At 39.7% G+C, this 20577-nt stretch overlaps 2 pseudogenes; both read left to right on the top strand.

The window, feature by feature from the left end:
* The window catches only part of LOC132018649 (protein LSM12-like), a 29099-nt pseudogene extending 15419 nt beyond the window's left edge, over positions 1–13680 (top strand).
* Positions 13681–16178: 2498 nt separating this feature from the next.
* The window catches only part of LOC132018648 (ferritin light chain-like), a 63681-nt pseudogene continuing 59282 nt past the window's right edge, over positions 16179–20577 (top strand).

Raw genomic sequence — 20577 nt, 5'->3', positions numbered from 1 at the left:
AGGCAAGGGGGCTGCATGGTCACGTAGGTCACGTAGACAGGGGGCTGCATAGTCACATAGACAGGATGTCTTTCTGCTGAGTAATAAGGTCAAACTTCCCCTCTTTGTTTCCCCTTCCCGCCTTTCTCTTCCCGCGAGGGGGTCTTCCAAAGCCAATCCGCTAACACCAAGTATGCCTTTTTTCAAATGTTCAAATTGTCAGCCAATCGGCCCTGTCCCATCCGGGACTTGTATGTACCTGTCTATAAAAATCCTGCACCACCCCAGCCAGGTGTGCTCAGCTAGCAGGAGCTGCTGACCACCCGCAGGCGGGCGCTGACCACCCTCAGGCGCCTGCGTAACAATAAAGAACCTCTTGCTGTTTGCATCCTGTGGCAGTGTTGAATTCTTGGGTAAGGGGATCCACGGGTCTTTCAAGCCGAAGGCAGCGGCTTAACCCACTGAGCCACCCAGGCACCCAATCTACCTATTTCTATGGCTTAAGTTATTATCTGTAAGCTACTGACTTTAAGATTCATTCATATGCAGGACAAAGTCTTTTTCCAGAACTTCCAACTAGTATAGATTACTGTCTACTAAACATCCCTACTTACATATCACACAAACCATCTCAAACCCCAAATGCTAAAACTGAAATCAGTATTTTTATCCTGAAATGACTCTTCACTAATCCAATGAATAGCTGTGATAGTATGATTTCCACATGTGAAACTAAGTAAAGGAAACTTCACTGAAAATAGTCTGGAAGCCCCTGAGGCGGTAGCTCTCAGGCACAGACAATTCATTGCATCCTGCATAACCAGCAGGGAGGAGGAAGATCATTTTTACCTCTACCCAGGAGGATACTTTTCACAAGGAAATTTACCTTCTGCTCCTAAAAAAAAGAAGGAAGATCCCTACCTGTCCCAGCAACAACACATTAATCACTCCCTGCAGCCATAAGAAATTTCACCATCCTGGACTCTTCTTTAGTGATCTTTTGTTCAAAACAACCCCTCCCAGTTTCCTCTTAAAACTGACCTGCACTTTAGACTTGCCTATGGTTTTGTCAGGGCTTGCATGTCCCAATTTACAATTCTCTGCTATTCCTGAATAAACCCATATTTTTCCAGTCAAATATTTTATTTTTAAGGTTGATGTAAGAAATATATTTCTCATATATTCAGTCTTTGTCCATGGTTCCTGGCTTCCAGCTCCTAAACCCCTTGGAATTTCCCAAGTGATGAGAAAAATAAAGATGCCTTTTGGGGAGCCTGGGTGGCTCAGTTTTTAAGCATCTGCCTTCGGCTCAGATCATGATCCCAGTGTCCTGAGATCAACCCCTGCATCGGGCTACCTGCTTAAGGGGAAGCCTGCTTCTCCCTCTCCCACTCCCCATGCTTGTGTTCCCTCTCTTGCTGTGTCTCTCTCTATCAAATGAATACATCAAATCTTAAGAAAAAAAAAAAAAGATGACTTTTGTTATATTGATGAGATGACTTTTGAATCAGACCTAAAGTTGGAGGCTGGTTCCCAGGAGAAACAACGCTGTGATTACAGGGTGAGAATTTTCAGTCCCACCCCCTGACCTGTGGTGAGAAAACAGAGGCTGGAGATTGAGTTCAATCATTTACTCAATGATCACTAAGATCAGTCATGCCCATATAATGATGTCCCCATTAAACCCAAAAGGACTGGGTTTTAGAGCTTCTGGGTGAGTGAACAAGGGGGAAGTGCTAGGGAGCAGCTTACCTGGATGGCACGGAGGGTCTACGCCCTTTCTCCAGACCTTGCCCTATGCAGCACTACCTTCTGGCTGTTCTAGTTAGATGCTTTTGTAACAAACCAGTGATCTGGTAAGTAAAATGTTTCTCTGAGTTCTGTGAGCCCTTTTAGCCAATTAAGCGAACCCGAAGAGGGGGCTGTGGGAACCTCCGATTTATAGCCAGTGAGAAGTACAAACAACACCCTGGATTTGTGACTGGTATTTGAAGTCCAAGGAGAGGGTCATGGTTACTTCCTCTCTGCAGTCTGTTATCAGAAGCACAGTAACAGTCTGGGATTTATGACTGGCTGCTGAAGTCGGGGTGAGGGGCAGGGAGGGTTCTTACAGGACTGAATCCTTAAACTGTGGATTCTGATGCTATCTCTAAGTAGATAGCGTCAGAATTTCGTTGAATTCTTGGACATCCTACTGTTGTCTGAAATTGCTTGGTGTTGTGTAGGGGATGCCCCCCTCCACATATGTGTTAGAACTGGGCCCAGGAATCATTTTAATGGCACCAATTATCTCCCACCTTCAACCTCTCATTCAACCTGCATGCATTCACTCCATTCCCCACTCCCTCCTTCCTACTGCAGCATGTTTTCTTCAATGGGATGAGGTCCCTGAACTGAATGAAGCCAACACACATTCTCTTTCACTTCTGGGATTCTTGCATAGTACTTTTCTCAATCTCTCTCTCTCTCTCTCTCTCTCTTTTTTTTTTTTTTTTTTTTTTAAGATTTTATTTGTTTGACAGAGATCACAAGTAGGCAGAGGCAGGCAGAGAGAAAGAGGAGGAAGCAGGCTCCCCACTGAGCAGAGAGCCCAAAGTGGGCCTCGATCCCAGGACCCTGGGATCATAACCTGAGCCAAAGGCAGAGGTTTAACCCACTGAGCCACCCAGGCGCCCCTCATAGTATTTCTTTTTTTGTTGTTTTTTCATGGAAATCTTCCTATTTCCCTCTCTCCCTAGATGTTACTTATCTTTTAAAATAAACCTTGAAAATTTTCTATATTTCTTCCCATTTACTGTAGGATTTTGAACTTCCCCTCAATAGCTTCAGCCCATAGAGCCTCGTTTCAATCATTCTCTTAAATGATTCCTTAATCTCCTTTGCTCTTCAGTGACTATATCTAACAAAACTCCTGGCCTAATCAACTCAAGTCTTCAAATTCTCTGCTCCTTCCCTGAAGCTGCCATAAGCCTGGAAAAGATGCACAGAACTGCCTCTCCGTCAAGCCCCTCTCTTGCCACCTTCCTCTTTCTTATTCCTCAATGAGAAAATAAACATTACCCAGTGAAAACCTCCCCAACTTCCTTTTTGCCCTATGAGTATATATCCTCTGAAGACATTTCTTTCTCCTTTTTTGCCTAATTCATGTGCCCCCCCCCCCCATTCCCATCAGTCTGATTTCTCTCCTCACACTCGGATTCCATCTCCATTAGGTTATCTTCCTGCATAGAAACATGCTCGAAGAACTTTCATCTTTAAAAGCAAAGCAAAACAAAACTAAGATCTCTGTCAACCTCATATAGCCTTCTAAACCCTTGATAAAGAAGAGATTTGATTTCTTGTCTAAAAGTCCATTTTGCTCTATATTCACTCTTTAATTTGCTAAAATGTAGTTTCTGCCCCCGTGCTGCCAACTGAAACAGCTTTTACTAAGGCAACAAAAACTTCCATGTCTCCTGCATTTTCCGAAGCCCATGGACTTTGCTCTATGCTTATTTTACCTGAACCCTCTGCAGCATTTGACACTGTTGACCTTCTATTCTTTCTGCTTCTAGAAGAATACTTCTTTTTGCCCACCTCTGCTTCTCCATTTCTTCTATAGGCTTCTTCCACCAATTGCCTGCCCTTTTTTTCTTTTCTTCCTTCCTTTCTTTGCTTTATTTTCTTTTTCTTTTCTTTCTTTTTTTTTCTTCATATTTTAACTGGTGAAGTTTGAGAAACATAGCTTCTCTGAATAGTTTCTATAAACACAAAACCTATTCAATCTTTTTTTTTTTTTCTTGGCAAAATACACACAGCATAAAATCAACCAAGTCAGGTGTATATTTCTGTGGCATGGTGGATTCACAATGTTGTGCAACCATCACCACTATTCCTCTCTAGGACTTTCTTGTCTTCTCAAACTAAAACTCTTCTACAATTAAACAGAAATTCCCCCATTCCTTTTACCCCTCCATCCAGCCACAGGGACCACCATTCTACTTTCTGTCTTTATGAATTTGACTACTTTAGGTACATCTTATAAGTGGAATTATAAGATATTTGTCCTTTTGTGACTATTTCCCAACTGCCTCTTTTTTTTTTTTTTTTAAAGATGTTTGGACTCATAACAGGAAAATGTCAGAATTTTGCCTAAATTTGTTATTTCATCTAGTTTTCTGGAGTTACAGACTCATAATTTTATTTCATTTATTATTATTTTGTTTTGATTTTATTGAGCTAAAATAGATATAGAACATTATATTAATTTCAAGTGCATACCATGATGCAATATTTGTATGCATCACAAAATAGTTACCACAGTGAGTCTAATTAACTCCCATGACCACATTTAACATCTAATACCAATGGCCCCTTAACTGTGGGTTTTGCCCAGAGCCTTGACCTTGGGTCTTTGCTTTTCTTATTCAGTTCACGATCCCTGGTTAATCTCATCTGCATATTTGGCTTCTGCTCTCATTGATACTACCAATGGCTCTCTGACCTCTTTTTCTTCCACAGAACTTCCAGATAATCCTGAATCCCAACTCTCGATGTTGCAGAGATGCATCAGACACACTGTGCTTCCAATCCCACCCACCCACATCTCCCGCTGGCTATGATACCTGGCTCCCTGAATGATGTTATATCTGACCCAGGCACTCAAGCAAAGGCTGGGAGATGTCTACACTGCACCTCTCTCTACCCTACTGTCATGAAGTCTTGCCGTACTATCTCCTAAATCCCCTCTTGCCCTTCCCCATTCCATTATATCACTAAGCCTTGCCCAGGCTCTTCTACATCTCAGTATGGTCTCTACAGTGGTCTTTGAACTGGATTTTCCATCCCAGTCTGGCCCTACTTCAGTACACCCTTCTCAAGCTGCCAGAGTGCCCTACAAACCTAACTTATCATTTCCTGGCTATGAACCCACCAATGGCTCCCCCAGCAATTAGGACAAAATTCAAATCCATTAGCTTAGTGGAATGCCTGTTCATAATCTGACCATTTGTCAACTCCTTTTAGCCTTGTTTCCTTCCTTTCCTCAGGGAGTGTACATTTGCATAGCCACAAAGAATGTTTAGTTTAAAAAAAAAAAAGTAGAAGAATGCTCAGTTTCCCTACTGTGAGGGTTTGTTTCATGCCTAGGGGCCTTCCCACATACCACAGGCTCGGAATGATCTTCCCTTCCTTCCTGGTCCAGCAGACACCTAGTTACTGTTCAAAAATGACCTCAGGAGTCGCCTCCTCCAGGAAGCCTTCCCTTACCTCGTAGCCCAACTAGATGCCCTCACACAATCATAGCACTCCATGCACATGAAACACAGCATCATTTTCCTATGTGGTTCTCTGGAGACTATAAGCTTCATTTCTTGTTCAGCTTCTATCCCACCACTTGGTACCGAGTCCAGCATATAATAGTGTTTGTCAAATGATTAACTGACAATGAAGAAATGGACTTTGGAACAGTTCCCACACATTGTCAGAATCAGATATTGTTTAAAAATGTACGTATGGAACAAGGACTTTGCTACTGGACTTCCTTTAAGGCTGGAGGGGGAATGCTGATATGAAAGTGTAAGGACCTATTTAGCCAGAGTGCATCCATCAGGTTAAACAATAACCTTGTTGTTTAACCCTTAAACTGTCCCTGTCCCTCTTTCCCCCAGGGAACTTACTTAAAAACAGGTCCTGGAAACCAGTCCCAGGTAACAAAGCCCAAATACAAGCGTGGGTCAGGCCAGGTGGAGACATCCAATCAGTGGGGGTGTGCATACTGTCTCCCTAGCTACCAAGGAGTATGGGCCCCACCCTTTGGGAGCCTTTTGGGCACCAATTCTGACCAAGGTGATAGGCTAATTCAAATATCTACTCGGGTAAATTGTAATTCAATTGGTCACTTATGTGTGACTTAACATGACTATGCAACTTTCTCTGTGTGTTACAATTTCATTGGCCACCTGTGCATGGCCAGGCCCAACCACATAGCCTTTGCCCTTAAAAGCTAGTCTGTGAAGCAGAGAGGGGTTGTCCTCTCTGTAAGAGGCGCGGCCCTGAACGTTTGAGGTGATTATTGATGCTTGGCGTGGAATAAAGCTTTGCTTGACCTTCGTTTTGTATCAGTCTTGCTCCTTTAATCACGGACCCATTATTGGGGGACCTAATAAAAGGAACTATCTCCTGAACAAATATATTGCCTATCTAAGCTAGAAAACACTTTAAGAGAACGTCAAGAGCTTTCTAAAAATTAATGTAGTAAGTTTTAATTCAAACAGAAATTGTTTCTATAATTACTGACTATCTTGCATACTTTTACTATCCTAGACACAACTAAATGACTTATAAGAAGCCTTACAGAAAATTTACTGTGTTCAGATATTCTCTGTATGTAACTTACTATCTGACCTCAATAGCAAAGAGCTATGTAATGTTAAACTCGTAATACAGCTAAACAAACTAAATGAAAAAAAGCGTTAACCAATGGTGAAGGAAATTAGCATAGACAAGGTGCATAATTGAAATTGAAACCCAAAAGGTGTTTTTTTTGTTTTTTTGTTTTTTTTTTTAAATAAAGCAGAGCATGTTAGCCTGCACTGTTTGAATAAATTAAAACCTCAGCCTCAACTTTCTTTGGTAGCAGAGGTGTGAGTTATTTTTGCAAAGTCATTTTGTTTCAGCTTTGCACATCGTGGTTGTTTTGCCTCCCAGATTTAAAATCTGCATGGGTTTCCTTTTGGCTAATACTAAGTGTAATTTGTCATTCTGAGCATCTACCAGCCTAGCATAGCCAAAGGCTGCCTGTAAATATACCGAATGTAAGCAGAAAGGGGCGTGGCTGCTTAAAACTGGCTTCATGTAATTAAGTCTGATTTAAAAAATGAATTTGGGGTGCCTGGGTGGCTCAGTTGGTTAAGCAACTGCCTTCAGCTCAGGTCATGATCCTGGAGTCCCGGGATTGAGTCCCACATCAGGCTCCCTGCTCAGTGGGGAGTCTGCTTCTCCTTCTGACCCTCTCCTCTCCCAGGCTCTCTGTCTCACACACACAGACACACACTTTCAAGTAAATAAATACAAAAGAAAATCTTCAAAAATTGAGTTTGTTCCTTAACACATATTTCATAAACACTGGCTATGTGCCAGGTGTTGCGATTGCACTAAGGTCAAAGATGATTATGACAATGTCTCTCTTTTCAAGGATTTCTCAATCCCAGTGAGTGAAACAGATCCCTATGTAATGAACTAAGCCATCACTTGTAAGCAGTACACTGGAAGAATGACTAACGTGCAGCGAAGTTAAGAAGGTAGGTGAGTTTTGCTTTATGGAAGAGTCAGGAAAGAAGAGGGGCCATAGATATTTTCTCCAAAGATTTGATCTGGCCTTAGACAGCTGTGCAGAATTTCACCTGGTGAAAAAGAGAGGACCAGAACAGAACGACAGCCCTGGAAGAAGTAACCAAATCAGCAAAGGCCAGATGGAAAAATGCTCAGCATGCTTGCAGGTGATGAGGGCTGGGCAGAAGCTCAGAGAACATGCAGGGAGGGGCAGGGAATGGAGTCAACGCAGAAAGTATATTTAACAACTGCCTTTCCCAGAGTTCAGCCATTTTAAAAATAAATTAATAAGTTTTGTCATATCTGCATACCACCTGTACTACTAGTTACTTAATATTGTTTTAAATGACTCCCTATGTAAAATATAAATGTCTACTTTAGCTTCATGTTTGGCAATAATATCCATGAAATTACACATCTGAGGTACTAATCACATTTTCCCAATAGTCGTTAAAATAAAAATAAGTACTAAAGTCAAGTTAATGCTTAGTATGTTAGCTCCTAAAATTGTCTTTCATGCCACTCGGGGCACATGCTCCACACTTGGGGAAATACCTCTCTGCATTAATAAGTAATATGAAAAGGAACAACATTCGCAAACTATTATTGTCCAAATATTGGGAGAAATGAGGAAAACAATGCTTCTGTGAAAAGATTGTCCAATAAAGCTATTTGAGATCCTTGTTGGAAGCAAGTAGGTGATTGTTTAGAAATGCTGAGAAACTAATGATAAGTGAGAAAGTGGAGTGAGGCTAGGGCAGGAAGGAATCACGTGATTGCACACAGGGAAAAGCTTAGTTGAAGCCAGAATTCAGTGGGAAGAGCACACCTAGGTGTAACCTGGAACTGATTAGTTTCTTTTTTTTTTTTCCAGACACTAGAGCTCTGTTGTCCAACATGGTAAGCACTATATACACGTGGCTATTGAAATTTAACTGTAAGTTAATTAAAATTAAATAAAATTAAATTTCAGTTCCTCAGTCATGCTAGCCACATTTCAAATACTCAATAGCCATGTGTGCTTGTGGTTACAGTATTGGACAAAGCAGATATAGGACATATTCATCATGACAGAAAATTTCATTGGCCTGTGCTGTACTAGACAAATACCCATCTTCTGGCTGGGACTTACACTATCAGACCACAGTGCCTCAAGGGAAAGAGTCTTCAACTGAAAATACAGAACTAATTACATTTCCCTCCCCAAGACTGTTAGAGGACAAGGCTTCCAGTAGTAGTGGAAACATGGCTTTCTATAATCAGGAATAGGCTACTGTTCTGATAGGACCTTTGGATGCCTAACTCGGGCAGGATTAATAATGTAAAATGCTAAGTAATTGAGGAAATTCCAAATTCCCTTATGCTATTGCTCAAATTCTCTATTATAGTTCTTTGGAATAAAAATAACAAAAAGGAAAGGAAAAAGAAAAGTTAGCTATACCCATAGATTCCAGCTGTTGAAGTCTATGCTTCTGGAACTCCAGGTCTCCACTGAGTGCTAATGATGTCCCTGGCCGAGGCTATATATCCTCTGCAGACAGATTTTCTTACCCTTCATCACATTTTAAGAATTTCCCCCAAACATATACATCTTCTGATTTTTCCTTCCCAGCATGCAATTTTATGTAGTTGCTGGTGTTCTAGTTTCTATGACCATGTAATCACTTCTTTTGAGCCTGCTCTTTCTTCAGTACAAATGGAAGAATATCTGCAGTAAAGAGTAAATTACATGATGAAAACACTAATTTGAAAAGCTATAGGCACCCCTATGTTTATTAATCTATGCATTTAAAATAGCCAAGATATGGAAACAATTCAAGTGTCCACTGATGGATGAATGGGACAGATGTGGTGTACACACACAATGGAATATTATTCAGCCTTCAAAAAGAATGAGAGCTTGCCATTTGTGACAACCTGGATGGAACTTGAGGGTTTTCTGCTAAGTGAAATAAGTCAGACAGGGAAGGAAAATTACCATGCAATTTCACTTATATGTGGAAACTAAAAAACAAAACAAATGAACAAACAAAAAACAGAAATAGACTCATAAGTACTGAGAATAAACTCATGGTTTGCAGAAGGAAAGAGGATGAAGAGATGGGCGAAATAGGTGGAGGGGATTAAATGATACAAAGTTCCAGTTATAAAACAAATAAGTCATGGAGATGAAAAGTAAAGCATAGGCAATACAGTCAACAATATTGCGATAACGTTGTACAGTGTGACAGATGGTTGTTACGTTTATTGAGGTAATCAATTTGCAGGGAATTTTGATATTAAATTACTGTGCTATAACCTGAAATTAATGTAATGTGATGTGTGAACTGTACTTCAATAATACATAGGAAGTGTTTACCACAAACAGAAAATGCTGATAAATACATGTAATATGAATAGTAACTCCTTCTCCATTCACATAATGGTTTTCTAAAGGCTCATGGAGCTGAGAATCAGTATCCCCATGTGTGAGGCTGCCACCTGACATGTAACAATCACTGCCTTAACAGTTATCAGTCAACCAGCAGCCACCAAGTGTCCCCTCTGCAGGACACAGAGTGTGTAAGTGGTCTCCAGGCTTCTTACAAATTATAGGGTCTGATTCCCACACTCAAAGAATTTAATTCTAGATGAATTAGAAGAACTTCAAGAGCATTTGTCAAGGAGGAAAATGAAAGTTGTGGCTGCCATTGATAAGGCTTCAGATAAACTCTGAAAGTCATGCGGGGGGTTACCAATATCATGAGAAACAATGGTCCAACAGCAAACAGAGGGCCTTAAGGCAGGAGGTATATTTTGACAACTCACCACTGAGCCTTTTCACACCTTATTGAAGACTAGAAGGATGCTTAATGGAGATTGTGGGACCAAGGTTTCAACACTGGCAATGGTGAAAGCTCAAAGCTTGAAATTATGCCTCCCAGGTGGAGAATCACATTATTGAAACATGCAGTGTGTGAATGCAAGTCCTAGTTTGATCATCCTTGAGTGTATGTGTCATAGTAGGACAAAGTAAAAGATACTTGAAATATAACTTGTTTATAAATAAACATTAGGCCTTTAGTTTAAGTTCTAACATGATCTCTCCAAACTTCTACTAAAATATTTGTAACCAACCCAAAAAGGATGTATAGATTTCCAAAGCTGCCACCTAAAAAGGAGACATGGTTGATCTACAGAATTTGAGAAGAATTTTCCCTAACAGCTAAAATGAAGAACAGACAGCAGCTGTGTGATGCCCGCATGAAAATAAGGAACAAGACAGCTGTGCTACTCCTCACTGTTTAATCACTGGGTGAGAAAAACTTCAATCCGAAAACTGGGCAACGTGCCACAGGAGCAATGCTTTTTAAGAAGTCAGAGTCCCTCCCCCACCTCCCTCTCTCTCAGAACCTCTTTCTGCTGTCACGGAGATGGCTACACCCAGAAACCAACTGGACACAAAGAGAGAAGGAGTGAACTATGTGAAGGCTTGGTCCTCAGAAAGTTTTCGGTGAGGGTATCAGGAAATGCTGATGATGGCATTCGTGGGAATGGAAGTTCTTGTGTGTGTGATTTACTCAGAGTGTTAGAAACCAAGGTTAGGATACCTCATTTCGGTTCAACAGAGCTGCACTAGAAGGAACTGCTAAACATTGGAAATGGGGTCATGCATCAGGTATTATCCGACTGTATTTCTGAGAAGGCCTTTTATCTAATGCGCAAGGGCAGAGCTGAGCAGAGGGTAACTGACAAACTATCTATTGGCAAATACGTGGTCTGGATTGAATTTTGTCTCTCAGAAGATGACTTTCTTGGCAAAAAAAAAAAAAGTAGTTCAATTCTATATCTACCAGGATTATTAATGTCAAGCAACAGAAACCAAATCTAACTAACCTAACAAAAAGAGAAGGGAGGAGGAAGAAAAGAAATAAAGAAGGAAGACAGAGGGGCTTTTTTATTCTTTCACTCATTGAAGGAGTCTTGATTGAATCCCTACTAGTGCCAGAGGCTGTAATATACCATCACTGTATGTGTGTGTGCCAAAATCTCAGCAAAACACAGAGGAGTTATGAAGAGTACAGACACAGTGGAGTTGGTTGCCATGTTGGTTCCCCTGGACAGGAAGCCATATGATCTGAAAGGGACTGCATCCAGGAATGCCAGAAAGTGACTAGAAGGAGGAAGACTCGTGGCCCATGGTAGAATGGGGAGCAACTGTGTATGACACGGATGGAGAATTTAGGAAGAACTTCAGACAATAGTCTTCCCCTTTCAATACACTCTAGACCCAGAGTGTTTCTCCAGAGGCACTTCTGACATTTAGATGGGACATTTCTTCCTTTTATAAGCCTATTGCACGCTCTGCAGGATGTTTGGCATCCTCACTAATGCCCACTAAATACCGATAACTGGGCATCCATCTATTTCAAATATCTCACTCCTGGCTACTACTTACTTCACAAAAGACTTCTGTAAAATATACTTTCTTCCCTCTGGGGTCTCACTGGCATCAAAGAGCATGATGATCATCTTGTCAAACTGTCAAGCCTCTTCCCATGTCACCATTGTTTACTTGTCAAGAGCACCTAGGAAACATAAATAAACCAAAGACAGATGGCCTAAGCATCTGTGGGGGCAGCCCATCAGTGAGAACATCAAGTTATATGTGCAGGAAGCCACCAGTCCTAAGAGCATGCAGGAGGGATCCCACTTGCAATTGTAATTACTAATGTGCCTCTATTTTTAAAACTAACTTGGTTATTTTTTAAGAGGGAAACTCAAGTCTTTTCAAATGGATTTTCCCCCCCAAATACTAAATGCCTGTTTGTTGACCAGATAAACGAGCATCAGGTATTGACTGTGCTGTCTGATGAGGTCAGTAAAGACATGTGCTGGGGATGTTTAGCAGAGCTGGTTAGTGTGGACATGTTTAGTGAAAGGGGAGTGGGGAGATGAAAAGTGGTTTATCTTTTCTCCAATTATTTAACTGTTTCATCTTAGTTAACACCACACACACACACACACACACACACACACACACACGCATGTACACCCTACCCGCCCCACATTCTTCTCTCCCTACCAGAAGTAAGTAAAAAATTCTGCTTTTAGAACTTCCGGAAAGAAATAAGTAAAAGAGACAGGTAGACCTTGAATGCTATACAGCCGCAACTCTATTATGTTATACTAGTTTTCTTTTCTTAGAAAGAGTAATGAAAAATGTTCCTACTGTTCTCTTGAAAAGGTTCTTTTGTTCAATGAGGCACAATTGGGAATTATAGGATAAATCAAAGGTTCAGATGGTGACCTCTTTCCTTAGAGAAAACACATGTTCATGACAGAACCAGAAGGCAAAGTGTAAAAAAGAACAATGGAAATGCTTTACTCCTTTCTTTTTAAGCGCATGACAGTTTGTACCTACAGAAAGACATTCTACCAGGTGCTGGAGCTGGGCTGTGGGGAGACCACACAGGCACTGTGCCCTAGGACACTGCTGCCAGTTTGGCTGTGGGGACAGTTCTGGAACACTACCTCTCGCCCCCACCATCTCCCCACATAAGAAAACACACAGGAAGTGATCTGTTCACAGTGATCTGTTCACAGTGATCTGTTCACAGTGGTGGGAAGAGATGCTATTTTCTAATAAACTGCTGTAAATTTTCTTTTTAAAAAAATTTATTTATTTACTTGAGAGAGAGTGAGAGGGAGAACATGAGAGGGGAGAGGGGGAGAGAGTCAGAGGGAGAAGCAGACTCCCTGTTGAGCAGAGAGCCTGATGCAGAACTTGGTCAGGGGACTCCAGCATCATGACATGGGCTGAAGGCAGTTGCTTAAAGAACTGAGCCACCCAGGAGCCCTGTAAAAGTCTCTGAAAGCAGGAGACAGAAAAACAAAATATAAGAGTGCACAGTTTAGAATGGAGGATGATCGCACAGCCCAAGGATGTCATCTGTCCAGGAGAGATGTGAACTTAAAGATCTGGTGCATTCCAGCAGAATGAAAGCAGAGATGATGGGTCTCTCTTTGGGATTTTAGGCCCCTGACCTAAGCTGCCTGAGTCCCAAAGTCAAGGAGATAGTCGGAACTACTGCGGTTTCCTGATGCCCATGAGGTCATCTGAGACATGAATTCATCAAACGTGCACACAGTTCTTGGGCCTCCGAACTGTTTCTCAGTGATTACTGCATAAGCACCTTTGGAACAACTAATATCAATCAATGCTTTCTTTAATTTATATCTCATTCTCTTTTCATGAGAAAGACAAAAGAGCTTGTAGTCAATGACAGCTAATAATCTTGGATTTGGGAATCTCTCTTTTCCACAATTACACACTTTTTTTCCTAGAAGGAGAACATCATGCTGAAGAGCAACTTCCACGAACATTTGCCAGACTATGTGGATGAGTAAAAATTTTTTAGTTGGTGTAAATATTGACATTCAGTGGGTTCTGTGATCTCCAGCTAACATGAATCAGACTTTGATATTCAGTCCTAACAAATGATCATGAGTAAAAATCCTCTGGTTGTATATTATATTTTGGTTCTTCCGACAAATCGACTGAAGTATAGCTCCAGTGACTAGATTTTAATAAATATTTTGGAGGGTTTAATAATTTTCCATAAGACAAACAAGTACACTTTTAAGATTTACTTTTTTAAAAAAAGACTTTTTACTTATTTGAGAAAGAGCAAGAGAGCATGCGCACACATACACGCATGTGCGCTTGTGAGTTGGGGGAGGGGCAAAGGGAGAGGTACGAGAGAATGTCACGCAGACTCCCTGCTGAGCACAGAGCCCAGGGTTGGTCTCATGACCCATGAGATCATGACCTGATCTGAAGTCACTGAGTAGGAAGCTGAACCACCTGAACCACTCTGGTACCACAAGACTTATTTTTGAAAACTCCACAAGTAGATACCAAAGCTTCATTATACATAATAGTGGTTACCAAATAATAGGAGAATTTATGTTTAAAAAAGCCACTCTTGTGATTTACCCAGGCATAACTGATCCCTGAATCTTAATCAGCATTATAGATCTCTTATGTTAATGTCAGATTAAGGAAAGAAATCTAGTTAAGTGATTCTCACAACCCAGCAGTGAATTATTTAGAATGCATTTGATAGGGTCATTTGTTCTGTTTAAAAATAATATGAGTAATAAAGTATCTATCATTTCATATCTGTTATCTATCTGGTACCAATAGAGAAGTATAGTTAGAAGTTAGAAGGAGGTTATTCTCTGTTTGTTTTATCTTTACTTGTCTCTCAGCAAAAATTATAAACTTACATTTAACTTGTTTATTTTATACAATTTATCCTATCAATAAAGAATCTTAATTTTGAAAGTATTTGATTATGTAACCATTTTCTTAGTACTTTCTAATGTAATGAGACAGTCATAAGTAGGCAACCAGCAGTTACAAAGACTATACAATAAGGAAGAATTGATAAGGGGCACCTGGGTTGCTCAGTGGGTTAAAGCCTTTGCCTTCGGCTCGGGCCATGAGCCCAGGGTCCTGGGATCAAGCCCCTCATCCGGCTCTCTGCTCTGCGTGGAGCCTGCTCCCCACCCCCACCTGCTTCTCTGCCTACTTGTGATCTCTGTCTGTCAAATAAATAAATAAAATCTTAAAAAAAAAAAAGAATTGATAAAACACAACAGGGGAGAGCTTTTATCAATAAAGCAAGCATTTATTCCCATTTGATATGCCCCACATCAGCCTCTTCTTTACCAAGAGAAAGACCAGAATTTGAACTCTAAATTTAGACACTTTAAATCTAATAATTTAAAATAGGTTTAAATAATACAAAAAAAAAAAGAAAATAGGTTTAAAATGAGGGTCTATATATTATCTACATAAACTCCAACAAATCAATGAGTCTGGATATGGCTACTATTTGAGTTCTAGATGAATTCTGCAATTTTGAGGTTATTTGTGTTTCCCAAGCACTGTTCCATTCTATAAATAGGCTTGCAAATTAAATATATTTCAGATTGTCCTAAAATGAAAGAGGATTCATTCTCAGTCTATTGTGTTTCTCTGCCCTCCTCCATCAGTACTACAGCAACATTTCAAGGAAAGTTGATTACAGTATAGAACTCTGGAAGTTTTTAGAAATGAATTAGTTTGGGGAAAGAAAAAGTCACTTTGTGAAACTATCACAGTTCCCACAGGTGCAAGAAAAGTAAAGTGGGAAGACCAGAGACGAGAGTGCAGATATATTGGTGCTAAGTTTCTATGTGATTTGGGGTCAAATTTTCTAGTGTTTGTTGCCTCAGCTGTAAATAGACAGAATTTCTATTCAACACAGCAGATGAAGCCAATGTGAAGACGCATACACACAAACACACACCCACATCCACACAGAAATACCAGATACAACATCAAATATTGGTTCTTACCCTTACTAGAGTTCCACATAAGAAAGAGATAACTATAGGTACCAGAAACTATGAAAACTTAAAACTGAAGCAATTACAAAAGCTTGGTAGCCCTGAGAAGTGTCAGGAGACACGAGGTAAGGGGCTTGAATCTGATGCCTGAATTATGACGAAGGCTGCAAATTCTGTGTTCTGTGGGACATTGGAACTGAGCACTCTGCTTAAAGATAGGAGCGAGAAAGAAGGGTCCAGTCCATAAAAAGGAGAGAAAAACCTGTGCTCACTGGCCCAAGAATACGTGCTGGAAAGCAGGCTGGCATCCCTGAATGATGAAGAGACAAAGAGTTGCCCTCAAGAAACCAAAATTAAAGGTCACACCTGAATATGAGGTTCAATTTCTCATCACCTACACGAAGTCAAAACCACAAATTTAGAAGTTAAAACTTGGTATTGACATAGTTGTTTAGAGTTATATACTTCCTGCTGCTGTCCACTGAGAAGGCTAGAATACCCCATCAACAATGAGTATTCTTATGCCCAGTCTTACTTTCTCAAGACCATTCTCCAAGAAAAAGAAACAGGGGTCCTTGAAGAATCGGCTACCTCTAGGGTCGAAGCAGGAGAAATACAAGACGAGTCTGGAGCATCTTGAAGTGCCAGAAGGTAAGGAAGTAGTCATATAGGAATTTTTTAACAATCCTGTTATATGCTATTTACAAAAAAGACATAACTATAACTTTTTGACCTAGAAATTAGATTATTTACCACAGTAAAAAATAAAAATAAAAAATAAAGGAGAAAATATTTGGTGATATTAATTGATGCAACAAAGTACTTGATAAAATTCTACAGGCAGTAATGATTTAAATAAAAATTAAGAATAGAATAATTCTTTGTTAATTCAGTAAAGGATATCTATCACAGAGTAAATCTTATACTTAATAGTGAACATTTAAAAGCACTTTTTAATTATTTTTTAAAAGCATTCTTTTATTTTTTTAAGCGATTTTATTTATCTATTTCAGAGAGATCATGAGCAGGATGGGGGAGGGACAGAGGGAAAGGGAGAGGGAGAATCCCAAGCAGACTGTGCTAAGTGCAGAGCCCAATGTGAAACTCGATCCCAGCACCCCAAGGTCATGACCTGAGCCGAAATCAAGAGCTGGACACTCAACCAACTGAGCCACCTAGGCGCCCACATTCTTTTAAATTCAAAAACAGAACAAGAATTCCCACTGCCACAACTGAAATTCTATGTCGTAGTAAAGGTCCTAGATAGAATAATAAGATAGGAAAAAGGATAAATTATCAAGAAATGAAAAGATATACAAGGTTATTATCAAAAAAGCTGTAAATTTTACTGACAGATATAAGAGATCTGAACAAATGGAAAGATATAGCATGTTTGTGAAGGGAAAAATCAGTATTTAAAAGAACTCAGTACTAAAAAATATAAATAAATAAAAGAACTCGGTAGTATCAGATTTAGTCTATATTAAATGCAATCCCGGTCAAAGCCCCAAAATTTTGTCAGACTTCTATACACCTTTTCTAGTGGAATAGCCAAGAATTACTAAAGTAATTCTGAAGTACAAAAACAGGGAACTGCTTTGTCAGTTATCAAGATTTAATGCGAAGTAATACCCATTAAAACTGTATAGCATTGGCACAGATAGACTCAAATAGGCCCGTGGAACAGAACAGAGAGCCCAGAAATACACGATGAATACATAAGATCTTATCTGACAGAGGTCACAATACAAGTTCACAAGGAAAATATAGGCCTATATACAAAATAAGAGGTGTTTGGATGAAAGCCATCCATCTGAAAAAAAAAAAAAAAAAAAGGTATTTTCGATCTCCCTCTCATACCATTTAGAAAAATGAAATTCAGATAAATTAAAGATCTAAATGAGAATACAATTTTTGGCATTTTATTTTATTTTATGTTTTTATTTATTTATTCTCTTTTTAAAAAATTATTTATGTATATATTTTCAGAAAAACAGTATTCATTATTTTTTCACCACACCCAGTGCTCCATGGAATCTGTGCCCTCTATAATACCCACCACCTGGTACCCCAACCTCCCACCCCCCACCCTTTCAAAACCCTCAGATTGTTTTACAGAGTCCATAGTCTCTCATGATTCACCTCCCCTTCCAATTTACCCCAACTCCCTTCTCCTCTTTAACACCCCTTGTCCTCCATGATATTTGTTATGCTCCACAAGTAAGTGAAACCATATGATAATTGACTCTCTCTGCTTGACTTATTTCACTCAGCATAATCTCCTCCAGTCCCATCCATGTTGCTACAAAAGTTGGGTATTCATCCTTTCTGATGGAGGCATAATACTCCATAGTGTATATGGACCACATCTTCCTTATCCATTCGTCCGTTGAAGGGCATCTTGGTTCTTTCCATAGTTTGGCGACGTGGCCATTGCTGCTATGAACATTGGGGTACAGATGGCCCTTCTTTTCACGACATTTTACCTTGGGGTAAATACCCAGGAGTGCAAAAGATTTTATTTATTTGACAGAGAGAGACACAGTGAGAGAGCGAACACAAGCAAGGGGAGTAGGAGAGGGAGAAGCAAGGAGCAGGGAGCCCTATATGGGGCTTGATCCCAGGACCCTAGAATCATGATCTGAGCCAAGTGCAGATGATTAATGACTGAACCACCCAGGGGCCCCAAAACTTTAAACATTTTAGAAAAAATTGGAGAAGAATGTCTTCATGACCTTACAACAGAGAGGGATTTATCTGAAGAGCACTAAAGTCATATATCATAAAGAAAAATGACTAATAAACTTAATTATATCAGAATTTAAAACTTAAAGGCAAGCTTCAGAATGGGAGAAAATGTTTGCAATATAGTCATGCAATAAAACACATAAAAATTTATTAAGTATATATAAGATTCTTAAAAATCAACGGAAGAAAAAAGACAAACCAAAATGAAAATGGGTAGATATGAAAGGGAATTCCTACTGAGATAAACATTTCAAATGTTTGACCTCATTTTAATCAGGGAGATGCAAGTTAAAACAATTAAATGCTATCTTCACATACACTCCCATCAAATTGGCGAAAATATCATCCAAGTATTGAGATGACATGGGAATATGAGAAAGCTCATAAACCACCAAAGAGAAGATATGTTTGTATAACCACTTTGAGTATTTAACAATTTCAATGATTTAATAATCCTTGAAGATGTGTACTTCAAACATTCCAAAATTATTTCGGTACCAGTTCTCTTTCACTGGTACCAAAGAAGACCTGCATAAATGTCCTTTGCAATATTAGAGACAAAGTTGATATAAGCTAAAAGGCTAGTAATAAGGGAATAGACAAACAAAATGTCATATATTCATATGACAGTGACAATAATAGAGACAATTGACAAATCGGATCTAGGTGTGTCCTCCAGAAAATTTCAGCAGGGCGTACAAGAGAACAACCTGGACAATGATTAGATTTTGTTCCCGAAGAAAGAAAAGCAAACAAGATGGAGCGACAACATCAACAACAACATAAATAAAAACCAAACAGCAACTGCACGACTCACCAGCAGTGAGGTCAGCTGTTCCAGGGCCCAGGAGAGCAACATGTTAGCACCACCTTCGCCTCGGTGCACCTGGGTAATTCCCATAAAGCAGCCAAGCCAAGAGAAGATCACCGGACTTGGAGGACTCGCCTGCCAAAGTTGAGAGCATCAGAAAGTGTGAGAAGAGTGCATTTGGATTGCCAGGTGATTCTGTTGCCAGGTGGAAGATTCACCCTTGGGCTGCAGAGGAGGTCACTGTGAGAAATGGACAGAGAGTAGTGAACAGTCTAACTGCGGGAAAACTAGGAGGCATTCAGCACTAAAGGAAGGCAGTGAGCAAAAGAAAAAATGATTGCGAATACCTGATTGTATGCTAATGATGATTTCTCACACCACATTTTCTGCCCCTAGCCCTGCATTTGCTTAAATTTCACCATCTTGAAATTTTTAGTCTAAACACCAAAAGCTATGGCAGTCTCTAGTTCATCATGCATGGTAACTTACCCTGTCTGGATTCACCCTGTTTCTTGATATTTACAACTGACTTTCATCGGTCACAAAAGCTCAGCAACGTCTTGTCTGTCTTGTTGACCTGAGCACTCAGAAAAGGGACTGGCACAAAACAGTTGATAAATGAATCTTCATTGAATGAATTAATGCATTCCTTAGAACTGGTGTGTGTTTCTAGATGAGCAATAACTGATTTCTAATGATAAATGACTCTAATGAATTATTTTCAGTTGACAAATAACCCAAGATAATTGAATTAAGAGTAAGGTTTGAAATAAATTTACCAGAAAATTCTTTAATCCTCCTTTATGGCATTGGCTCTGGGCCCCTGATCTCAATGTATCATCATAACAAAAGGTAAAGTTTTAATCATTTTTATCCATTTTCCTTAAGGTAAAACTCAATGAAATGTCATTATTTCACCACGAATATATACATACTTGAAACAACATGTTTCGTTTTCTCTCTCAACCAAACAAAGATTGTACTGTCTGTGTTCCTTTATTTACAGAGATCAGAATATTCTTATCTGTTCCTTTCTTCATAGAAATATGAGAATTACTTAAGAGAAACAAATCAACATTTTTCTTTGAACACCTTGGAGTCAAGTGCTTTTCAAAAATTTAAGATTTTGCTTAGATTTTAAATCTTACTTTCTTTTATCATGAATGCCTACAAGGAATAGATTATTCATTTAAAGAGATAATCTCAACTTTATTTCTGGTGTGATACTTTGGCAACGTAACATGCTCAAATAGGGAAGCCTGGATGGCAGTCTGTTCTGCTCAGGTCGTGATCTCAGGGTTGTGGGAACCAACCCCGGCATTGGGCAGGTGCTGTGCAGTCAGCTTGAG

Source organism: Mustela nigripes, chromosome 5 (genome assembly GCF_022355385.1).
Source record: "Mustela nigripes isolate SB6536 chromosome 5, MUSNIG.SB6536, whole genome shotgun sequence".
Classification (NCBI taxonomy): Eukaryota; Metazoa; Chordata; class Mammalia; order Carnivora; family Mustelidae; genus Mustela; species Mustela nigripes.
This window is presented reverse-complemented; position numbering and strand designations above follow the sequence as displayed.